Source organism: Moschus berezovskii, chromosome 10 (genome assembly GCF_049115385.1).
Source record: "Moschus berezovskii isolate FMDL1 chromosome 10, NW_MosBer_1.0, whole genome shotgun sequence".
In the NCBI taxonomy this organism is placed as follows: Eukaryota; Metazoa; Chordata; class Mammalia; order Artiodactyla; family Moschidae; genus Moschus; species Moschus berezovskii.
The window spans coordinates 88,351,817-88,373,910 of NC_142469.1; the positions used below are offsets into that span (position 1 = coordinate 88,351,817).

Below are 22,094 nucleotides of genomic sequence, written 5' to 3' on the forward strand. Positions count from 1 at the left end.
CACAACAACAACAACAATCAGGAAAGCAGCTTGGTATTATGTATTAAAAATCTTAAAATGTGCTTGTTATACTCAGACCCAGTATATGCACTTTTAGAAGCATGTTGTAAAGGGAGTAATTATTTCCTCACTGCAGCAATGTTTTTCAAAGCCCCAAATCAGAAATAACCTAATAGTCAAACAAGATAATTAATTAGCTGAGATTTGTTGTTGTCTAGTCATTAAGTCTGGAGAAGGCAATGGCAAGCCACTCCAGTACTCCTGCCTAGAAAATCCCATGGATGGAGGAGCCTGGTAGGCTGCAGTCCGTGAGGTCGCTAAGGGTCGGACACGCCTGAGCGACTTCACTTTCACTTTTCATTTTCACACATTGGAGAAGGAAATGGCAACCCAATCCAGTGTTCTTGCCTGGAGAATCCCAGGGACAGGGGAGCCTGGTGGGCTTCCGTCTGTGGGGTCACACAGAGTCGGACACGACTGAAGTGACTTAGCAGCAGCAGTCACTAAGTCTTATCTGACTCTTTTGCACCCGCATGGACTGTAGCCCACCAGGCCCCTCTGTCCATGAAATTATCTGGGTAAGAATACTGGAGTGAGTTGCCATTTCCTTCTCCAGGTGATCCTCCTGACCCAGGGATTGAACCCATGGCTCCTGCATTGGCAGGCAGCTTCTTTACCGCTGAGGGAATCCCAACTGAGATATAGTCATGGAATAAAACTGGCCAGTTAAAAATGATGTAAAAATATTTTTGTAAAGCGATTTTCATAATAAATAGTGTAAGAATGTGAAAAAGCAGTTATTTGAAGTTATATAATTCTATTTTTAAAATATGTGCATGAAGAAAAATCTGTGCAGGCAGTGAAAGAGGAAATTCATTTATGAAACGTGTGACAGTCATGGCTTTCCTCGGCTTTGGATATGATCAAGGCCAGAGTTTCTATGCGCAGCATCCGCCTGGACCTCCTCTGGAATTAAAGCCATAGCTGACCTTCAGGTGTATCAGTTTTTCTCTAGCTGTGATGGACTCTGACTCAGCTTTAAGTTCAATGACTGTTTTTCAACCAGTTTTACTATTTCCTGTGAATTCAATAATAAAAACAAAAATATAGGACCTACTATAGCCTATAGTAAACCTGCTTTTTTAGGTTTAATTTTTTTCTTAGTCTGTTTGTTCATAATGCAAAATGTCAATCAGCTGGAGAAAAAGAAAATGAACACAAATTTGAACCTTATTACTTCTCTTTGGTCTGTTGCTCATCAGGTCTGGCCAGTGAGTAATATCCTAAATGGTTTTTTGTTGTTGTTGTTGGGTTGTTCAGTTGTGTCTGACTCTTTGCGACCCCATGGAATGCTGCACGCCAGGCTTCCCCGTCCTTCACTACTATCTCCCAGAGTTTGTGCAAACACATGTCCATCACGTCGGTGATGCCATCCAATCATCTCATCATCTGTTGCCCCCTTCTCCTGCTGCCCTTAATCTTTCCTAGCATCAGGGTCTTTTCCAATAAGTTGGCACTTCCTATCAGGTGATCAAAGTATTGGAACTTCAGCCTCAGCATCAGTCCTTCCAATGAATACCCAGGGTTGATTTCCTATAGGATTGACTGGTTTGATCTCTTTGCTGTCCAGGGGACTCTCATGAGTGTTCTCCAGCACCACAATTCTAAAGCATCAGTTCTTTGGCACTCAGCTTTCTTTATGGTCCAACTCTCACATCCATACATGACTACTTGAAAAACCATAGTTTTGACTCTGTGGACCTTTATCGGCAAAATGATGTCTCTGCTTTTTAGTATGCTGTCTAGGTTTGTCATAACCTTTATTCCAAGTATCAAGCATCTTTTAATTTCATGGCTGCAGTCACTATCAGCAGTGATGTTTTTAACATAAATTTATTTTATCTTCAGCTGTTTGAAAAGATAACAACTGATGGGCGAGTCAGACTTCATCCTTTGCTTACTTAATGCAGGAGGGAAGGAGATAAGAAACTTGAATTGTTGGTCCTTGAATTAAGCCTGTTTAATTTAAATAAAGGAAAATTTTCAACATGTTTTCTTGTCCTAGGGACTTTAGTGTAACTGACTGTGAGTTTCTATTCTTGGAAATAAAATCTTATTTAGTGAAGAACTCAACTTATAGAAAAGTGATGTTGAGATGGAAATAGTCTTAAGAAAAGAAAAACTTCTTGGTTGCCCCACCCCACTCCCATCTGAAGCAGGGGAACCAAAACCGAAATAGCTTTTGTTTCCCAGAAGGGAATGGGCAGATAATATGACTTCAAAGGTGGATCTGACCATTATCATTTATGTTTGTAAATTACTCCTTCATTTATCTCCATTTCAAGGGACTGGATGTGTTTATTCATGTAAGCCTTCTGTCAGATATAACACTGGAAGCCTTAAAACTAGGACAGTTATGATATAGTCCTACAAATCAACTCATTTTGTGAGGGGATAGTGAGGAGAAAGAGTGGCACCTTCAACTAACAAGCAGTTCCTGGAATTGGAGTAATTATGTGTAAGGTACTGGGCTAAACTTTGGGGGAAAGATTCAAAGATAAATCAGGCACAGACCTTGCCCACAGGGTCTGAACACAGGAGACACTTAGTGAAGATGTGCAGAAATGGGGCTGGAAGGGAATGGACCCCAGAAAACTGTGGGGACAGACCTGGGAGGCTAAAAAATACAGAAGAGGAACAAGAATTCAAACTCTGAGCTGGAGAGGGTGGGAAGGCAAGAGTGAGGGGTGAGGGGCGAGGGGGTGAGGATCATGGAAGGCTTTTTATTAAGTGAGAGGGATGATGAGCGCTTTTCTTTAAAGGGCTGAATCTGCCTGCTACTTGGAGTACCCCACTGATTTCGTGCGGGTAGACTGAAGACAGGAAGCCAGAGGCAGACTTTGAAAATCCAACAAATTGGAATGAACACCTGACTGGGTGGGGGAGGTGCCTGGGTGATGCCCAAATTTATATCTGCCACTCTGCCCTTTCTTCCTGCTCCAGGCTCAAATAGACAACTGCCTGTTTCACAGATCTGCTTGAATCCTTAATGTGCATCTCACAAGTAGTAGGTCTAAATGGAAGACTTGATTTTGCCCTCCCAACTGGTTCTTCCCTTGACTTTACATTTCAGCAAAATACCTCTTAATCACTCACTCATTCTAGCCGGAAATCTAGGATTCATCCTTGGGTTTTTCCCTTTCCTCTTCACATTGATCTATTAGAATGTCCTGCCCATTCTTCTTTGAGAGTAAATCTCAAAGTCTACTCACTTCTCTCTGTTGCTCTGTCTACTGCCATCATCCAATCCACCATCTCTCTCTATGGTCCATCCATTGCACGCCTAACCACAGTAGGTTCGCACTTGTATCCTGCTTGTGTTATCAACCTTCTGCAATTCATTTCCCACACACCAGCTAACGTAATTTTTTTAAAGCATAAATCATGTCACTCCTTACACAAGACCTTCCTATGACTTGCTGTTGCATTTATAATGAAATCTGGATTTCACCCTGGCATCCTCAAAGCCGTCCATGATTCCATGTGATCCTTGATTTCCTCCCATCTCTCTGACTTTCCTGGTAGCTCAGTCGGTAAAGAATCCACCTGCAGTGCAGGAGAACTCTTACAATGCAGGAGACCCAAGTTTGATCCCTGGGTCGGGAAGATCCCCTGGAGAAGGAAATGGCAGTCGACTCCAGTATTCTTGCCTGGGAAATCCCATGGACAGAGGAGCCTGGTGGGCTACAGTCCATGGGGTCTCAAGAGTCAGACACAACTTAGTGACTAAACCACCAACTCTTGACTTCATCTCCGCCACTTTGCCCCTCACCATCAACCCCAACAATTTCAGTTCCATTTCCCGTCATCTCACAAGCCTGGCTCACTCTTACCCATGAATTTGGCAGTTGCTTCCTGTAAGTCCAGGAGATCTGAGACACTCTGCCTCTGGCTCTTTCCAAAACTGGCTCCTTGTTTCAGCTCCTGCATCACCCTCTTCACAGGGACCTCTCCTGCCCATCCCTCAGTCACGCTTCTTTGCTCTGTCACTGCACTTATCACTCAGATTATCTTGTGTGTTTGTTTTTTCTTTGCCTCCCTTCACTAGGACCTAAGCTCCAAGAGCAAAGGACTTACCTGTGTTGTTTACCAGCGTGTCTTCTTATTCCTGTGAACATGAGTGTGTTAGTCACTCAGTCATGTCTGACTCTTTGCAGCCCCATGGACTGTAGCCTGCCAAGCTCCTCTGTCCATGGGATTCTCCTCCAGGCAAGAATACTGGAGTGGGTTGCCATGCCCTTCTCAGGGGATCTTCCTGACCCAGGGATCAAACCCTGGTCTCTTACATTGCAGGCAGATTCTTTAACGTCTGAGCCACCAAGGAAGACCCTTCTTATTCTTAGAAGGGTCTGGACATGAAAATCTGCTGAGTAAATGAATAGCTGTATTTGACCATGTCATCATATATTAGTAGAGTGATAGGCCGTGATTGGAAAGTTAAGTGGCATCCAAGAAACGTGGAGTCATTTAAACGAATTTAGTATTTGTCTCCAATCTCTAAATACTGTGTTTACAATATTAATTATTGGCTGTTCAGCTTGACATATTCCTCTCTCAAACTGTCTCACCCCTACCCCCACCCCAGTCATGTGTTTCCCATCCTTTGATGTTGTTCTCATCTTCCCAACATTTTTCTGTTGTCCTTTAGATTAGATCAGTATCACTTATAACTATGTAAAAGCTGATGACAGCTAAGCCTTGAGGTAAACTGTAGTTCCTTTTTCCTTCCTGCATGGCTTTTGCTTTCCCTGCTGATGTTTTGGCTGAGGATCCTGTATTCCCATCCCCAAATCTTCCCCCAGTTACATAGGTCTCCTCTCAGTGGCTGCTGCTGCCACTAAGTCACTTCAGTTGTGTCCGATTCTGTGCAACCCCATAGACGCAGCCCACCAGGCTCCCCCGTCCCTGGGATTCTCCAAGGAAGAACACTGGAGTGGGTTGCCATTTCCTTCTCCAATGCATGAAAGTGAGAAATGAAAGTGAAGTTGCTCAGTCGTGTCCGACTCTTCATGACCCCACGGACTGCAGCCCCCCAGGCTCCTCCATCCATGGGATTTTCCAGGCAAGAGTACTAGAGTGGGTTGCCATTGCCTTCTCCGTCTCTTCTTAGTATGTGAGACAATTTCGTTATTCTTTCAAGTTCTTCTTTGAGAAGTTTATCTGAGGTCTTTGTTCCAATTTGGGCCCTATTTCCTCTAAGTAGGAAGTAGGCTGTTGCCCTGGGATCTCTCTTCACATCATTCTGGGGATTTCTACTATTTCCCTCTTCTGTTGGATCTCCAGATAGCTAGAGCCATGTCTGACTGTTTCCCTGCATCTATTTCCTTATTTTGGTCAAGCACACAAATAGCTTCTTGAGAAAAGCTGTTGGGGATTTTCTTTCATTTTTTAAAATTTATTTCTTTCTTATTTCTGGCCACACCATCTTTGTTGCTGTGTGCGAACCTTCTCTAGTTGCGGTGAGCAGGGGCTCCTCTCAAGCTGTGGTATGTGGGCTTCTCATTGCAGTGGCCTCCCTTGTTGCAGAGCATGGGCTCTAGGGCGAGTGGGCTTCAGTAATTGTGGCACACAGGCTTAGTTATCCCATGCATGTACAATCTTTCCCCAACCAGGAATCGAACCCTTGCCCCTTGCATCGGCAGGTGGACTCCCAACCACTGTACCACCAGGGAAGTCCCCTCCCCCTTTTTAATTACTTATTTGGTTGCACGGGGTCTTCCTTGCTGCACATCAGCACATCAGCTTTCTCTCGTTGCAGTGAGCAGGGTCTGCTCTTGGCTGGCTTCTCGTTGTGGTGGCTTCTCTTATTGCAGAGCACAGGCTCCAGATGCACAGGCTTCAGGAGTTGTAATACCCAGCCTCTATAGTTGTGGCTTTAGTTGCTCTGCAGCTTGTGGAATTTTCCTGGACCGGGGATCAAACCTGTATCCCTTGCATTGGCCGGCAGATTCCTATCCACTGTACCACCAAGGAAGTCCTCTCCCCCCGCGCCCCCGCCCCACACCTTGTAATTGGCACCTGTTTTTCTGCCTTCTTACTTAGTTGATTGCTTGGGTGGGTCATAAAGCTAGCAAAAGCAAACTTACTGTATATGTGCAAACACCCATTGCCACTTATAATCCATCATGATTAATTTTTTCTCTTTTTGTAGAAGACTATAGTTTTTTTTTTTTTTAGAAGTTTGGCAGATTTTTATTCATTTCAAAAGACTTTCTTGGATGATTGTCCCACAAGAACTCGACTTTGACCTGCTTCTGTTATCACAATGTAAAAGACGTTTTATGAAAGTTTATAAGTTTTATAGCTGAACAGACTTATTAAAATATGTTTGAATAGGGAAAGTGTTATTTACTCAATCATGTCCAACTCTGCAACCCCATGTAATGTAGCACACCAGGCTCCTCTGTCCATTTAATTCACCAGGCAAGAGTACTGGAGTGGGTTGCCATTCTGTTCTCCAGGGGATCTTCCCAACCCAGGAATTGAACCTGAGTCTCTTGCATTGCTGATGGATTCCTTACCCTCTGAGCAGCCAGAGTTTATTTTGTTAATAATCTGCTACCATTTTTAAAAAAGATACATGTTTACGGTCTGTTTAGAATAACTGTAGTTTTCCTGTATTTTGTGCATTTTAAGGATGTGGGATACTGGTCTAAACAGAAACCTAACGTGTTACAATTAAAGGTTAGTATTTCATGAACTTGTCCAATTGTGAGACTGACCTACATGCTTGCTAAAAACACTCAATTTGGGGCTCCCTATTCTAGACGAGCAAAATCAGAATCTTTTGAAGAGAGGTCTTGGAATCTGGTTTTTCAACAAGTGTTCCAGAAGATTCTTGTGAGAAAGCTCCTTTGGAGATTAGTAATATTCAGAGGGTGGCTTCAGATCAAAATTTCTTTTCTAACAATGTGTATCTTGTCTTGAGGTGGAAATTACAAAGCGTCCAGTTAAAAAACACATGTTCTATACCCAGTGCTTTGATGGATTTGCTCATTAACATGTCCTGTTCAGAAGCAAGTATTCCCATTTCCAAGTACAATTTTGGTGAAATCTCATTGCCAGAAAATCTTACATACATTTTATTAATATTATTAGCTGCAAAATAATTCATTTCCCACAGTAGTCACGTTTAAGTTAAATGTAGTTACATTTGAAGGGAAAGGCTTCAGAAGGTCAGTTACTATTTAAGGGAAAGTCACAGAATTTCAACTCTGTTGCCTTTTCAGGAAGACCCCTGTGAACTTCATTGGAGGTAGCTGTGGTCTAATTTCTAAAGGAGGAACCAAAGTCAAAGAACAGGGCACTGGATGAAAACAGGTGTTTAATAATGAGTGGGAGGGACTGTAAGAAAGATGTGACTGAAACGTATTTCTAAAAACAAGGCTGAGCCCTTCAGAGATGTGGGCAGCAAATTCTGAAAACTCCAAAAGGAAGCAGTCGTTTATTTAAAAATTCTTCTCATATGTTCCTTTTTGGAAACGTTTAGCCTTTTATTTTTACCCCTGTACTTAAGGGGTCTTTCCTGTCAACGGTGGGCCTATTTGCAGCACCTTGCCCATTGTGAAGTAAATTCTAGTTGGTTCTCTTAAAAGCTTTTTCTAAAGAGTCTCTCAGCCTCTCCGAGGAAGGCCTCCGTGGACTGCCTGAGGTGTTCTGAGGCGGGCCTGCTGAGTTGGCCTCGGACCTTCCTTCTAGAATAAAAATGCTTCTGACCGTAGCTGGGTAGCCGCCACAGGGCTGAGAAGGGGCAACGTGACGGGACAATTCAGGATTGCTGTTGCCGATTCCGTCTATTTTTGTGTTTTCCAAAATTTCCTCTACATCTGTAAAGTTTACTTGTGCTGACGTGCCAGGCTGTCTGTGGAGGAGCCGACTGAGGATGGAAACTTGGAAGAAGGAGTTAACGGAGCTCACGTCGAATGTTCCTGTGGGCCAGACTGAGCTGAGCCTCATTTTCCTAACGTCTTCTAAAATGGAATTGTATACATATGTGCGCGACTGGTGTTCTGTCTCTTGGAAAGTACTTGGCTGCCAGTTTTTGGAAAGAAAACATGAAAAGGATAAAATCGAACTGGAGATTTGGAAAAGAATCTAGAACTGTGCACTTTTAGAAAACCGACCCCCTCTTGAGTCATCCAACCACAGAATATCAGAACACTTGATACCGCATTTTCCAAACGATGATGTTTTAATTTACAAAGCCGCCATCCAGTCGGCAGAGCAGAAGTCTTTAAGGAAGCTTTCTTTTCCCCTCTTTTCAGTGGGGAGACGTAGAGGTGAAGTTGAAAGCCACGTGGCGTTTTCATCACTTTCAGTGTGTTCCTGGGATTTTCCAGGCAGGAATACTGGAGTGGGTTGCCATTTCCTCCTTCAGGGATTTTCCCCAACCCAGGGATTGAACCTGCGTCTCCTGCATTGCAGGTGGATTCTTTACTGCTGAACTATCGGGGAAGCCCATAAATAAATAGCTTTCCAGACAATAGTAAATGTCTGTGTTAGTTTGCCAGGGCAGCTATAACAAATGATCACAGACAAAACAGCCAAAATTTCTTTTCTCAGTTTTGAGTCCAAGAGCTGAGGACTCAGAAGTCCAAGATCAAGGTGTTTTCTTCTGAGGCCTTCCCCCTGTGTCCTCATGGGGTCTTTCCTCTGTGCGTGCACATGTCTACGTCCAAAATCATCTTCTTAGAAAGACATCAGTCATATTGGATGAGGGCCCACCCATAGGACTTCATTTTTACCTTAATTATCTCGTTGAGGGCCATATCTAATATAGTCCCATTCTGAGGCTCTTGGTGTGACTTCAACATGTGAATTTGGGGGGACACAGTTCAGCCTGTAACACTGTTCTTGAAACAGGTTGGCAAACTGGGATCCATTCACAGTGGCCCATAAAGCACCTCAGATGTGTTATCTTTCTCCTCGTTTCTTCAATTCCACTCATTAACAGATCCCAGCCTCTTCTCTGCTCACCTCCAGCAATACCACATATTCAACAGGAACGACTTGAGTAAGAAAATGCGCTGAAGGGGATTTTCAGCAATGGCAATCAACGAATGTCATGAGGCGGTGCTGCTCAGGAAGTGAAGTGTAGAATGTAAAGTGTCTATAGGGTGAAGTTGGAAAATAGTGTACATGAACATTATATTTCCACCATAATTGTGTAAGAAATAATTACCAGTATCTTGTGACTGGAACACCAACTTGATTTGAATAACACTAAGAGAGAAAAAAATAGCTTATCAAGATTCCAATTCCAGTGTGGTCGGCCACTATATGTGTGCTACCTGACTGGTTTCATAATTTTCTTCAAGGCCCCTGGAGGGTGAGGCATGCTATATAGAGAAATGTTTTGTTTCCAAATGTCACTCCATATATACTTTTTTGCTGGGTTTGATTTTTCTTACTTGGTATGCTTTCATTGTCTTAGATGTGTTTGGTATCCAGCAGAGTGACATGTCTCTTCACAAAGAGCTGCTAAAATAAGAAAGGAAATGAATAGGGATGCTAAAGAAAGATAGTGTTTAAACACCTGTCAAAGTAAAACCCGAACAGGAATGTTCTCACAGCCCCACTGAATCACGTTGGTAATCCAAAGATGATTCGTGTGTGACTAAACACATTTGTGTTATATCCCGTCACATTGCAAAATACTCAGAAGGCTTTTGTTGATACCTGTCTTTTCTTTTTAGTGTGTTTTTTTTATTGCGGTAAAAGTCACATAATATAAAATATACTATTTTAACCATAGTTAAATATAGTTTTAACTATGTTTTAACTATATTTTATAGTTAAGATATATATAGTTTTAACTATATTTCAACCATAGTTAAACCATAGTCCTAATACATACACATGCTGTGCAATTCTCACCTTCATCCATCTCCTGAATTTTTCACCTTCCTAAATTGAAACTCTGTTCCCATTAAACACTAACTCATCATCCCACAACTACACCCCCCACCCCACTCCCCACCCCCCGCTGACCAGAAAACATAAACTAGATGAAAAGACAACCGTCAAAATGGGAGAAAATATTTGCAAATGAAACAGCTGACAGGAAATTAATCTCCAAAATATTCAAACAGCTCATGCAGCTCAATATCAATAAAACAAACAACCCAATTAAAAAATGGGCAGAAGACCTTCCTATCCCATATTAAAGGACATTATTCACTGGGATGCACAGTTGGGTGGACTTGCTCGTCTTAGCACAGATCATGAAAATAGTGCTTCAAAAGCACATTCACCTTTTTGAGGTTCAAAATTTCTTAATTTAAATTGAATAGGTCCCTCCAGAGAGTTAAACACACAAGTAAGATCTGGGTGCGTCTGAATCTAGCAATCCTAGGTCCTCTCTGAAAAGGATTTAAAGTTCTCCAGCAACCTCAGAAATTATTTCATTGTTTAAGGTGTGTTCTGGACCAGGAGTTTCCTAGAATTAAGGTGTGTGTGTGTGTGTGTGTGCACGCGCTCAGTCCCTTCATTTGTTTCCAACTCTTTGCGACCCTGTGGACTGAAGCCCGTCAAGCTCCTCTGTCCATGGGATTCTCCAGGCAAGAATACTGGAGTGGGTTGCCGTGCCTTCCTCCAGGTGATCTTCCCGATGCAGGGATCAAACCCACATCTCCTGGGTCTTCTCCATTGCAGGTTGGATTCTTTACTGCCGAGCCACTGGGTAAGCCCAGAAATAAGTTAGACCTTGATATAGCTGAGATAGAAAACACTGCCTGAAAAAGCTGCACAAAAGACCTGGTTCTTTTGGGGCCTCGACGTGAATCCTGATAGTGACGGGGTAGGGGTGGGGGCACGCAGAAACTCTTAGCCAAGCCCCCTCTCCCACTGATAGGGACTCTGTCCGTTTCTCATCTTTTAAGGCGTTTTGCAGATTAGAATCTGCTAAACACGCAATCTAAGGAAGGTTAAAAGTCACAGAACACTGGTGTTCTTCCCAGTGAGAACATTTCACCTGGCCCTAGACCCTGATATTTCAGATGCAAAATTCAGTAGCATAGGAATGAACTTCTTATACAATGGAAATAACAGATCAGGATTTAATTAATAATTACTTGTGGTCTCACAGTGCCAGGCTAACCTTATTTTTCTTGCTGGAGATCTGGTCCTAGGGGTGAAGAGAATGGGCACAAGATTCTGGTTAACTTTCAAACAGGGAAAGGTGCAGAATAAATAGAGGCCTCCTTTGTAGCAATTTCTTAGCCAGTCCAGTGGATAACCTGTCCCAGTGGACTAGAGTCCTTAAGGACTGAGCAACCTGTGTTAAACCTAAACGTGGCCTTAACTGCAAAGGATCTGAGGTTAAGAGTCACAAAGCAGAACTTTTTTCCGTCTTTCAGTTCAGTTCAGTTCAGTCGCTCAGTCGTGTCCGACTCTTTGCGACCCCATTAATCACAGCATGCCAGGCCTCCCTGTCCATCACCAATTCCCGGAGTTCACTCAAACTCATGTCCGTCGAGTCGGTGATGCTCTGTCGTCCCTGTCTCCTCCCACCCTCAATCCCTCCTAGCATCATAGTCTTTTCCAGTGAGTCAACTCGTCGCATGAGGTAGCCAAAGTATTGGAGTTTCAGCTTTAGCATCAGTCCTTCCAATGAACACCCAGGATTGATCTCCTTTAGAATGGACTGGTTGGCTCTCCTCGCAGTCCAAGGAACTCTCAAGAGTCTTCTCCAACACCACAGTTCAAAAGCATCAATTCCTCGGCGATCAGCTTTCTTCACAGTCCAACTCTCACATCCATATATGACCACGGGAAAAACCATAGCCTTGACTAGATGGACCTTTGTTGGCAAAGTAATGTCTCTGCTTTTTAATATGCTATCTAGGTTGGTCATCACTTTCCTTCCAAGGAGTAAGCGTCTTTTAATTTCCTGGCGGCAATCAGCATCTGCAGTGATTTTGGAGCCCAAAAAAATAAAGTCTGACACTGTTTCCACTGTTTCCCCATCTATTTCCCATGAAGTGATTGGACCAGATGCCATGATCTTCGTTTTCTGAATGTTGAGCTTCAAGCCAACCTTTTCACTCTCCTCTTTCACCCTCATCAAGAGGCTTTTGAGTTCCTCTTCACTTTCTGCCATAAGGGTGGTGTCATCTGCATATCTGAGGTTATTGATATTTCTCCCGGCAATCTTGATTCCAGCTTGTGCTTCTTCCAGCCCAGCGTTCCTCATGATGTACTCTGCATATAAGTTAAATAAATAGGGTGACAGTATACAACCTTGACGTACTCCTTTTCCTATTTGGAACCAGTCTGTTGTTCCATGTCCAGTTCTAACTGTTGCTTCCTGACCTGCATACAGGTTTCTCAAGAGGCAGGATTTTGACATTAGGTATATTTGGAAACAGGAGTAAAATGCAACTTCCTGTGCTTGGCAGCTATAACAGCAACAACAACAAAAGCTAAAGGAACAGCTTGCAGCCCCACTACATGTAGGCAGTTTTATAACTGGGTTTTCAACATGAATCACTAAGTATTATATTAACCAAGGAAGCAACCGGTCTTTTGAATAAAACAGGTGTGTTTTTTTTTTAACTTTTAAATTTTTTGCAGGTTTAAGCATAAAAATAAATTGTGCAATTTCCCACCTGGTGGGAAATAGAGCCGAGTCCAGATCTGGGTTTGTTCTCTCATTCTTCTCGGTGATGTCAGCTTTCTTGCTTTGTTTCATCCCTGAGTCCAGAGCATTTCTGCTGGAGGATAACAGGGATCTCCCCTGAGTACTCATTCGCCTCAGCAGCTCCCAGTAATTGTCTGGAGACCAATGGAGAATGCAGGTGGCTCTATGCAGGTGTCTGTTGTGGAGGGAGATGTTTTTGATTTCCTGGAACCCTCTGGAAGACCAGAAAAATAGCTTTCAAAGACATTTCATTGCCTCCATTGCTCCAGATCAGAAATAATCCACTTCTATCATTTATTCCCTTCCAAACCTTTTCATAGCTCCTTTCTAGTTAACTGGGGCTTCCCACATGGCTCAGCTGTAAAGAATCTGCCTGTAGTGCAAGAGACTCAAGAGATGTGGGTTCAATCCCTGGGTTGGGAAGATCGGCAAACCTGAGATGCGTGATGTGCTTGTAGTGTTCAGAGAAGGAAAAAGCAATGCCAGTGTGGTGTGTGTGGATGAGTAGCTTCTTAAAAACTGATAATTTTCACCACTCACGGTGTGTGAAAATAGGAAGTTCTTTTTTGGTGGGGGTTGGGGAGCGCCATGAGGCATATGGGATCCTAGTTCCCCAACCAGGGTTCGAACCCACACCACCTGCATTTGAAGTATTAGACTGCCAGGGAAGTCTCAGTAGGAAGTTCTTGAAAGATAAGTTCATCTCTAAATGATTCCAACTGTTTTCTTTTTTCAGTGATTTATCTTTCATGATTGTCTTTTTAAGTTATTTAAAATTACATAGTAAGCAGCAAGTGTTTGTTCACCTGAAAAATTTGTCAACAATGCATGTACCATTATTCTGAGTGTTAATCACCCTTTCTGGTGTCTTTGATATTTTCTCAATTTCAAACTTTAGTGTCTGTTATATTATCTTTCAAAATATTTGGAATTCTACAGGAAAGCGCTGTTGGAAACAATTTCCCCTGTGTGAAAAATCTAAAGACCTGCTAAAATAAATCATATCCTAGATAGGTCAGGCTTTGTAAATTATTGCCAAACGTTTGTGCATGACTTAGTTATTCATTTTGTAAATATTTATCAAGTACCTTCTGTGGCTTATGTTCAGGGTGGGGGGTATCACCGGGAATCATGGGACTCCTGATATAGCAGGGAAGATTAGTCCTTTTTTTCTTTACTCTTCTAAGAGGCAATCTTTTTTCCCCTACTCACTTGATAAGAACAGTAGTTAAGAACAATTTTGTGGCTTCTGGGAAAGTCTGAGTGGCAACTAGCTACTTCTAAAGCTCAGTTAGGGGCTTTTTTCATCATTCTAGTACACGTTCAACATTCTTTCTGGCCAGTATTGAAAATCTTAATAAAAGTAATATCAGAAAAGAACTTTGGAATCAGCTGGTTGGCTTGATGGTGCCCTAATTGGATTCAGAGGCTTTCTGTGTAGTGTTATGTCCAAGTCCTGCTGGTACAGCTCGTTCTCTGGAATGCTTGCTTAACACACATGTCATTTTCAAGAAGGAAACCGAAATAGAACATCTTGTAATTGGGATATCTTTAGTGACTATATTGGAGAAAAAAAAATTAAAATCAACTTTGAAGGCATCATTACTGTAATATTATTTTTTCAAAACACAGCTAATGGAATTCTGTCTTTCTTGTCTCTTGTCTCTGTAGTTAGAGAATTAGGTGGTGTTCAAACTAAGGAATGTTAATCCTTTGCTTTTCAGTGACTTTTCAGTGGTCTCCTGCTTAATTGAGACAAGGTGTTTCTACTTTTTAAGTAGTGTTATGAAACTGGGCTAAATCTCTGTACCCCTTAAACAATTTTATCCTGAATTTTAACTCAGAACTGGGAGACCATTTCATGCTATGCCTGTCCCAAGAACTAGTGCTTCCCTGCCTCACTGGGAGCCCCTCATCCGCCTCACGAGCCCTGTGCTCTCAGTACCTGCTGTACTTCTGCGTTGGAATGGATGTTGCCAGGATAATGTCAACTCCCATCAGAGACCATAAATAAGCGTCCTAAGGGCAGAGATCCAGTCCATTTTTGCTCACTCTCAAAGCCCCAGTGCATTACCTTGTCTCAAGAAATTAATTACGGATGGATGACTCCATTCCACAGGAAGCAGAGTTTCCTACATCCTCATCTCTTTGTGGACTTCTTCCTCTTCTTTCTTGTTTGGTCAGAAACCCGCCTCTCCTTGGCAACTCTCCCCTGGTGGAAGAGGCTCAGTGTTCCGTCACCCCTCACTACTGACCTTCTATCCACTCCTGATCGCCCGCCACTCCTGACTCTTTTGCTTCGAGTATTACTTGGAAGAGGAGTTAAGTTGCCCTCCTCCAGGGAATCTTCCCATCCCAGGTATCGAATCCTGGTCTCCCATATTGCAGGTGAATTCTTTACTGTCTGAGCCACCAGGGAAGCTGCTACCTCCTTAATAAAATCATCCTCTAAGAGGTCAACTTTGCTTTTGAAAGTTATTTCTCGTTTGAAATACGTGCCATTCTGCTGAGTTTCTCTTCCCACGTCTTTGCTGCTGTCATTTCCTGACTTTCTGGTGACTTCCTGATATTCACCATGTGAGGTTCGGGCTCTGCCCCTCCACCCACGTCTTGCTGGTATCCTGCAGGCATTCAGTTCTCACATTCTAGTGTATTCTGTCTCAGATCTTCACTTTCTCTGTCCCTCCAGGCTTTTTTCTTAGCCCATAAACATGCTGGAGCAGCGCCCCCCATCCCCCCCAACACACACATACACACTGTGTGAATTTAAAACAAACTAAACTTTTTCCTTTACCTGATGACTCTTAGTACAAAAGAAGTCCAAGGTTCTTGGAATTTAACAAAACATTTGCTTACTTCTCTGGAAGTTTTCATATAGAGCAACATAAGTATCAATCATTTCTCCATTTGTGTTTGCCTTCTTTAACAGACTGGCATCCCAGGAGATATTTGATTCTCAATTGAGAGTTGAGATAGAAGAGATGGCGTTTTCTGTTTAAACTGGAACAGTAATTGTGGGTTGCCTGTTTTAAAGAATGATTCCTGATAATTGAACATGTTACATTATGTAGTCAGATATTTGCCACCAGACACTGGGCTGCTATGCAAAGGGCCTGGTGATTCTACCAGTTTCCAATGTATTGAGTGAGTCAAAAGTTTTAAGTAGCAACACATAGCTCAATACCCCTAATAATGTTATGAAAGAATATGATAACAGGTTTAAAAAAATGGTTTCATGGTTTTCTAGCTGGTTTCCTAATATGAGAGATTCTAATTCTCATGTGTAATCCCTGAAAAATAGAAAAAACAAAAGCAGTTGGGTTTTAGCTCCAATTTAGTTAGATACCTTTCCTTGTAAAAGCTGGGTGGGTGTGCCTAGTCGCTCAGTCGTGTCTGACTCTTTGAGACCCCATGAACTGTAGCCCACCAGGCTCCTCTGTCTATGGGGATTCTCCAGACAAGAGTAATGGAGGGCTGCTATGCCCTCCTCCAGGGGATCTTCCCAACCCAGGGATCAAACCCAGGTCTCCTGCATTGCAGGCAGATTCTTTACCATCTGAGCCACCAGGGAAGTTACTAGCTCCTTCATGTAATCATCCTCTAAGAGGTCAACTTAGCTCTGCTTTTATTTGGAAAAACCACCCCTAATAACTTCTTTAACTTCAACTCTGTTTTCTTGCTAATGTCTAGTACTCTATTTACTGACATCTTCTCTTGAATGTTCAGGGTGCTTGAACTCAAGCCACAGACCTTTTTCTCTAAGCCTTCATCTCTTTACATCCCACCGCATCCTCGGAGAGGTTCAGACCCTGGAGTTGCCTGTGTCTTTTCCAGGCACATCCTTGGCCTCCTTACTTCTTCCTTCTCGATGTCTGTTGGAGGCATTCATCACTTCTAGTCCTTTTTCTCTGCTCCAGTCCAAGTTCAGATGCCTGGGTTGTTACAGTCACCTCTTTTAACTGAATGATAGGGATATAAAGCTGAGTGCATTGGGGACTCTTTATGACTAACTGGCATAAATTCTCCCAGCTTTCTGCCTTCCATTGTATAAGCCTACAGCCTGTGTCTCCTAGTGTCCTGTGTTCCCTTGTATAAGGTTTCATTTCTGCCTTGGGGGGATAGTCCAGAATTTTACGCGTGGCCACCTGTCTCTTCACAGAACTTGGTGTGACTCCCGGGGGACTGTTGGACTTCAGAGAGGGATAGTCACAGTATAAGTAGACTCTTACGGATCTTTTGACACAAAGATACTGGTCCAGATTTAATGTGTTATTTTAATAATATTTCTATTACATTCATCCTCTATGGGAAGCTTTTCATAATTTTGTTTGGGGCAAAGTGGATCCAAAATCATTACATTAAAAAATTTTTAATTGTCTTTAGCATATTTTTTATTTTAAAAATATTTTTAAAGACTTTTTTATGTGGACCATTTAAAAAAAAGTCTTCATTGAATTTGTTATAATACTGTTGCTGTTTTATGTTTTGATTCTTTGGCTGCAAGTCATGTGGCATCATAGCTCCCTGACCAGTGATTGAACCCGCATCCTCTGCGTTGGAAGGCTAAGTGTTAACCTCTGGACCGCCAGGGAAGTCTCTTGTATTATTTATTTATTTGTTTTTATTTTTGGCCACATCACTAGAAATGTGGGGTCTTAGTACCCTGACCAGGGATCAAACCTGTGGCGCCTGCAGTGGAAGTGCAGAGTCTTAACAGCTGGACCACCAGGGAAGTCCCAGATACTGTTAGATTTTATTTTACATTTTATTTTATAATTTATATCTAAAGTCTTCCAGCTTCTCTCTTAAAGTTTCCTCCCCAGGTACAAGCTCAGCATAAAGGAAATAGTCACCGTATTCACTTAGAGGTGAGATTCTCTCTTACTTGGCAGTTTGCCCACTGGAGGTGTGTCAAACCTTTCCACAAACACAGCACACCCGCCACATACCATGACCTGCTCTCCACCCTGGTCTCTGAGGGCTGATGTAAGAGATGGCTCAGGAAGTGAAGGAAGGTAGGAAGTGGGTTTGTTCCTTTCTCGTTTCTCTGTAGCACACGTCTCGCTATTCCTAAACACAGCCATCCTAACTCTTTCTAGAACCCTTTGCTTGCAGCAATAATAGTGATATATGAAACTTACTATGCTTTTGTTTATTTTAAAATTGATTTCCCTCTTTCCAGGTGACCTTTTTCCTGTTCAATCAGAATTTCTTCAAACCCTCTGTACAAGTGACATTATTTAATCTGTTAAATGTCCTGAAGCAAGTCTAGGGTCTATTGTTCACATCAGTGCGCCAGGATGTCACACAGCTGCACAAACACGCCCCTTCTGCAGCCCGTCGGCCCACGAGTTTCAACTCTGAAATTCTCTCTCAGAGTTTGTGAGACAGATGGAAGTCTTTAGTCGCTTTCCCCTGTGGGGGTTTAAAAATAATGGCTGCCTCTAGAAAAACAAGTCCAAAAATTGATGGTATCGAATTTCTAAAATTAATGCTGTGTTAAATAAGGATTCTGTGCAATCAAAGGACCGTAGTTATTATAAGCAAAGAGGACACACTGCCTGCAACCCACGTGAACTCAACTGTGATGACAGTGGGCATCGTTTCAGAAACTAGAACAGTATCTGCCCTGTCTCGTTAGATTAGTCCAAAGAAGCAGTTGGGCATAGACTTGAATTATTATTCATCAGGCTTTATGTCTTGCCTTCTCTTAAAATATAGCCGTATGCCCACCCACAAGCCCCTGGCCCATATTGTGCAAGGGACACTCAGGAGGTAGACCATCTGGAATTTAAATCTCTCTGACGGGCTCTGTGACTTTGGGTAAACTGCTCAGTCTCTCTGGACTTCAACTTCCTCATTTATAAAATGGAAATACTAATAGCACCTTACTTTATAGGGTTGTGATGACAACAAGGCAATAGTCATGAAGCACTCAGAACAGGTCTAAGTGTGACATAAAAGTATATCAATTTTATTGAGCCTAGAGACCCTTTAACTGAATCTGATAATCTCAGCAATGAAATATTGGGGTCTTTGCTCAAGGTCACAGGGCCAGTTAAGTAGCAGAGCTGAGTCTGGGACTCAGTTCTCTTCTCAGATTACAGTGAGCCATCCCAACTGGATGCTCAAAATTCAGAACATTAACTGAGATTTACTGCCTATCCTGATTATGTGATGTCTTCTTTGCTTTTTGCTCTATAAACAGAGTCTTACTACTCGTCTCGAGGTACTAGTATGTGTTGCTGGTTCACCATGAGTTTAGCGATCATATTCCAATGAGGACAGCAGGGAGAATGGGAGAAAAGCCCCCAGTCAGGAATCAGATGGCCTAGACTGTGTATCTGTGACTAGTTAATGATTTGGAAAGCCACTAACCTTCTTGGGTCTCAGTGTCCCCATATATAGGCCTTTAATATACTTAAGATAGTGTAGAACTCCTGTATTAACACAGTTGATCCTTTAATGGATAATGTTATACTCAGTGTTCCTCTGAACTGTGCTGCTCAGACTACTGCTGCTGTCAGATGCAGAATAAGACTAAAAAGCTGTCATTATTTACAGAAAATAAACTGCTTCTCCATCCCTAAGCTTGTTGAGGTGAGCTTCTAATTTAGCATGGCTTCAGGGCAACCTGAAAAGATGGTAGAATGGTATATTAGCTTTCTCATAAATCTAGTAAGGGAAAAGAGTTATTATTTATGTTTTCCAGATAAAGAAAGTGGAAATGATATCCTTTCTTAAAAGAAGAGCTGCGAAAAAAACTCATCATGTTTAAGTACTCTCCCATCTGAGATCTTGCTGAGATAGATGGCATAGTTGTCATTTTGTACTTGGGTAGCTCTGTTATATGAGCCTCACAGGCAGAATGCTCAGTGAAAGGCACATACAACAAAGAGTAGGTTGTATAATTCTGAGAAGTTGAAGTTCTAGGAACAGGTAAAATAAGTGACGATGGAAGTCAAAACAGTGGTTATTTGGGGATATGGATATTTCTTGGGCTCTAAAATCACTGCAGATGGTGACTGCAGCCATGAAACTAAAAAACGCTTGCTCCTTGAAAGAAAAGCTATGACAAACCTAGACAGTGTATTAAAAAGCAGAGACTTTGCCAACAAAGATCCATATAGTTAAAGCTATAGTTTTTCTTGTAGTTGTGTATGGATGTGAGAGTTGAACCATAAAGAAGGCTGAACACCGAAGAATTGATGCTTTTGAGTTGTGGTGTTGGAGAAGACTCTTGAGAGTCCCTTGGACTGCAAGGAGATCAAACCAGTTAATCCTAAAAGAAGTCAATCCTGAATAACCACTGGAAGGACTGATGCTGAAGCTGAAGCTCTAATACTGTGGCCACCTGATGTGAAGAGCCGACTCAATGGAAAAGACCCTGATGCTGGGAAAGATTGAAGGCGAGAGGAGAAGGGGAAGACAGAGGATGAGATGGTTGGATGGCATCACTGACTCAATGGACATGAGTTTGAACAAACCCTGGGAGTGAAGGACAGGGAGGCCTGGCGTGCTGCAGTCCGTGGGGTCGCAAAGAGTTGGACACGACTGAGTAACTGAACAGCAGCAACACGGATGGAGAGGATGGTATTGATTGGGAAGGCGCACAGAGAAATTTTCTAAGCCTGGCAATGACCTAGGCCTTGATATGGTTGGTGCTCTCACGTACCAGATCATTTGCCTGCTGTGTGCATATTATTTCTTAAATATTATTTTGAAAAATCTTCCTAGTATTCATTTCAATGACAGTGGAAAATACTGATTTAATCCCAAACCTATTTAGATAACTATAGTGACAGTGAAATGGAAATTGTCAGCTTGGGAGGCAAATGATAGTCTAGTACATAATTAAATAACTAGTAAATAAATGTTAGTCTTCCTCCAGAGGGACCAAAACTCTTTTATTTAACTATTATTGGAATGTTTTTCACATTCTTTTCTTACTTGTTTGCATTCTGTTCTTTTACTCTTGCTGGATTTAAAAAGATTATGGCTAAACATTTTAAAAAATATTTTTAGCCATGATTATTATCTTAACGCTGATTATTTTTAAAGGAACAATCATCAGATGAAAAGCAGTTTTCTTCTGCATCAACTAAGATCTAACTGATAAAATTCAGATTTTTAATCTAGTTTACATACGTTAATATCTACAAAATACAAAAATTCTCAAGTTTCTTTTTAAAAATTTCACATTTAACCATTTCACTTGTTTGAGGATAGGACTTTATAAATTTGCTTTGTTTTTTCCCCATAAATATGTGTCTGATGAGCTCAGCACTGTGATAATGAGAACATTTTTCTTGGCATTATTTGAAAAGGTCAGCTATCCTTGATTTTTCACTTTTAGGGCATTTCTCTTCCTTGATTTCCCCCGCAAAGGCTACTCTCTTGGCAGTCCCAGTTCAAGTTCCCTATGTATTCATGTTCAGTTGCTTGGTCGTGTCTGACTGACTGCAATCCCAGGGACTGTAGCCCTCCAGTGTCCTCTGTCCATGGGATTTTTCAGGCAAGAATACTAGAGTGAGTTGCCATTTTCTTCTCCAGGGGATCTTCCCAAACTAGGAGTTGAACCCACGCCTCCTGAGTCACCTGCATTAGCAGGTGAATAAGTCTCCCACTCCCTGTGAAATCGCCCCAAGCCGCGCCAGCCAGACCTCTCTGCTCTGCTTTAGTCTTTATTCTAGCACCTTCTCAGTTGGCTGGTGGAACTGACCACTGATCACTCCTGCTTCCCGAACCTTACTGTGAAGCCTTGTAAGGGGAAGAATCCTATCTTGCTCTCCATCACTGCCCTGACCTTTACAGGGTGAATCAAAGCACCAAGTTGGCTGGACTTCCCTGACTGCCCAGTGAATAAGACTTCACACTTCCACTGCAGGGGACACAGGTTTGATCCCTGGTCCAGGAAATAAGACCCTGCATGCTACAGGGTGTGGCCAAAAAGGAAAAAAATAAAGCTCTGAGTTAGAGACCTTGCAGTACCGTGGTTAAGAGGGCCACCTATGGAGGCAGGCAGACATCACTTTTCACCCAAGATCTCTGCTAGAAAGATATCTATTTTATTTATTTTTGGCCATGTCATGCAGCTTGTGGGATCTTAGTTCCTTGACCAGGGATTGAACCTGTGGCCCCTATATTAGGAGTGCAGAGTCTTGACCACTAGACCACCAAGGAAGTCCTGGAAGATACCTATTTATTCATAATCTAGTTATGTATTTAGTCAATAGATACTTATTTAATCTTATTCTATCTGAATGTAAACACACACACAAGTTACCGCATACTGAGTTAGATGCTTAGTCTTTGTGTTATAGTTTTCTTGTCTCGGAAATGGGACCGATGATTGGTACTTATATGAGAGCTATTGTAGGCTTTGGCATGAGCT

At 42.2% G+C, this 22,094-nt stretch overlaps 1 protein-coding gene and 1 non-coding gene across 5 annotated transcripts in view; one reads left to right on the forward strand and one right to left on the reverse strand.

Moving 5' to 3' along the window:
• PHACTR2 (phosphatase and actin regulator 2) overlaps positions 1 to 22,094 on the forward strand; it is a 305,489-nt gene that overhangs the window by 168,937 nt on the left and 114,458 nt on the right. The window lies entirely within an intron of this gene.
• Positions 21,811 to 21,883, reverse strand: TRNAR-CCU (transfer RNA arginine (anticodon CCU)). The gene has a single exon. It is a non-coding gene; the product is annotated as a tRNA-Arg (tRNA).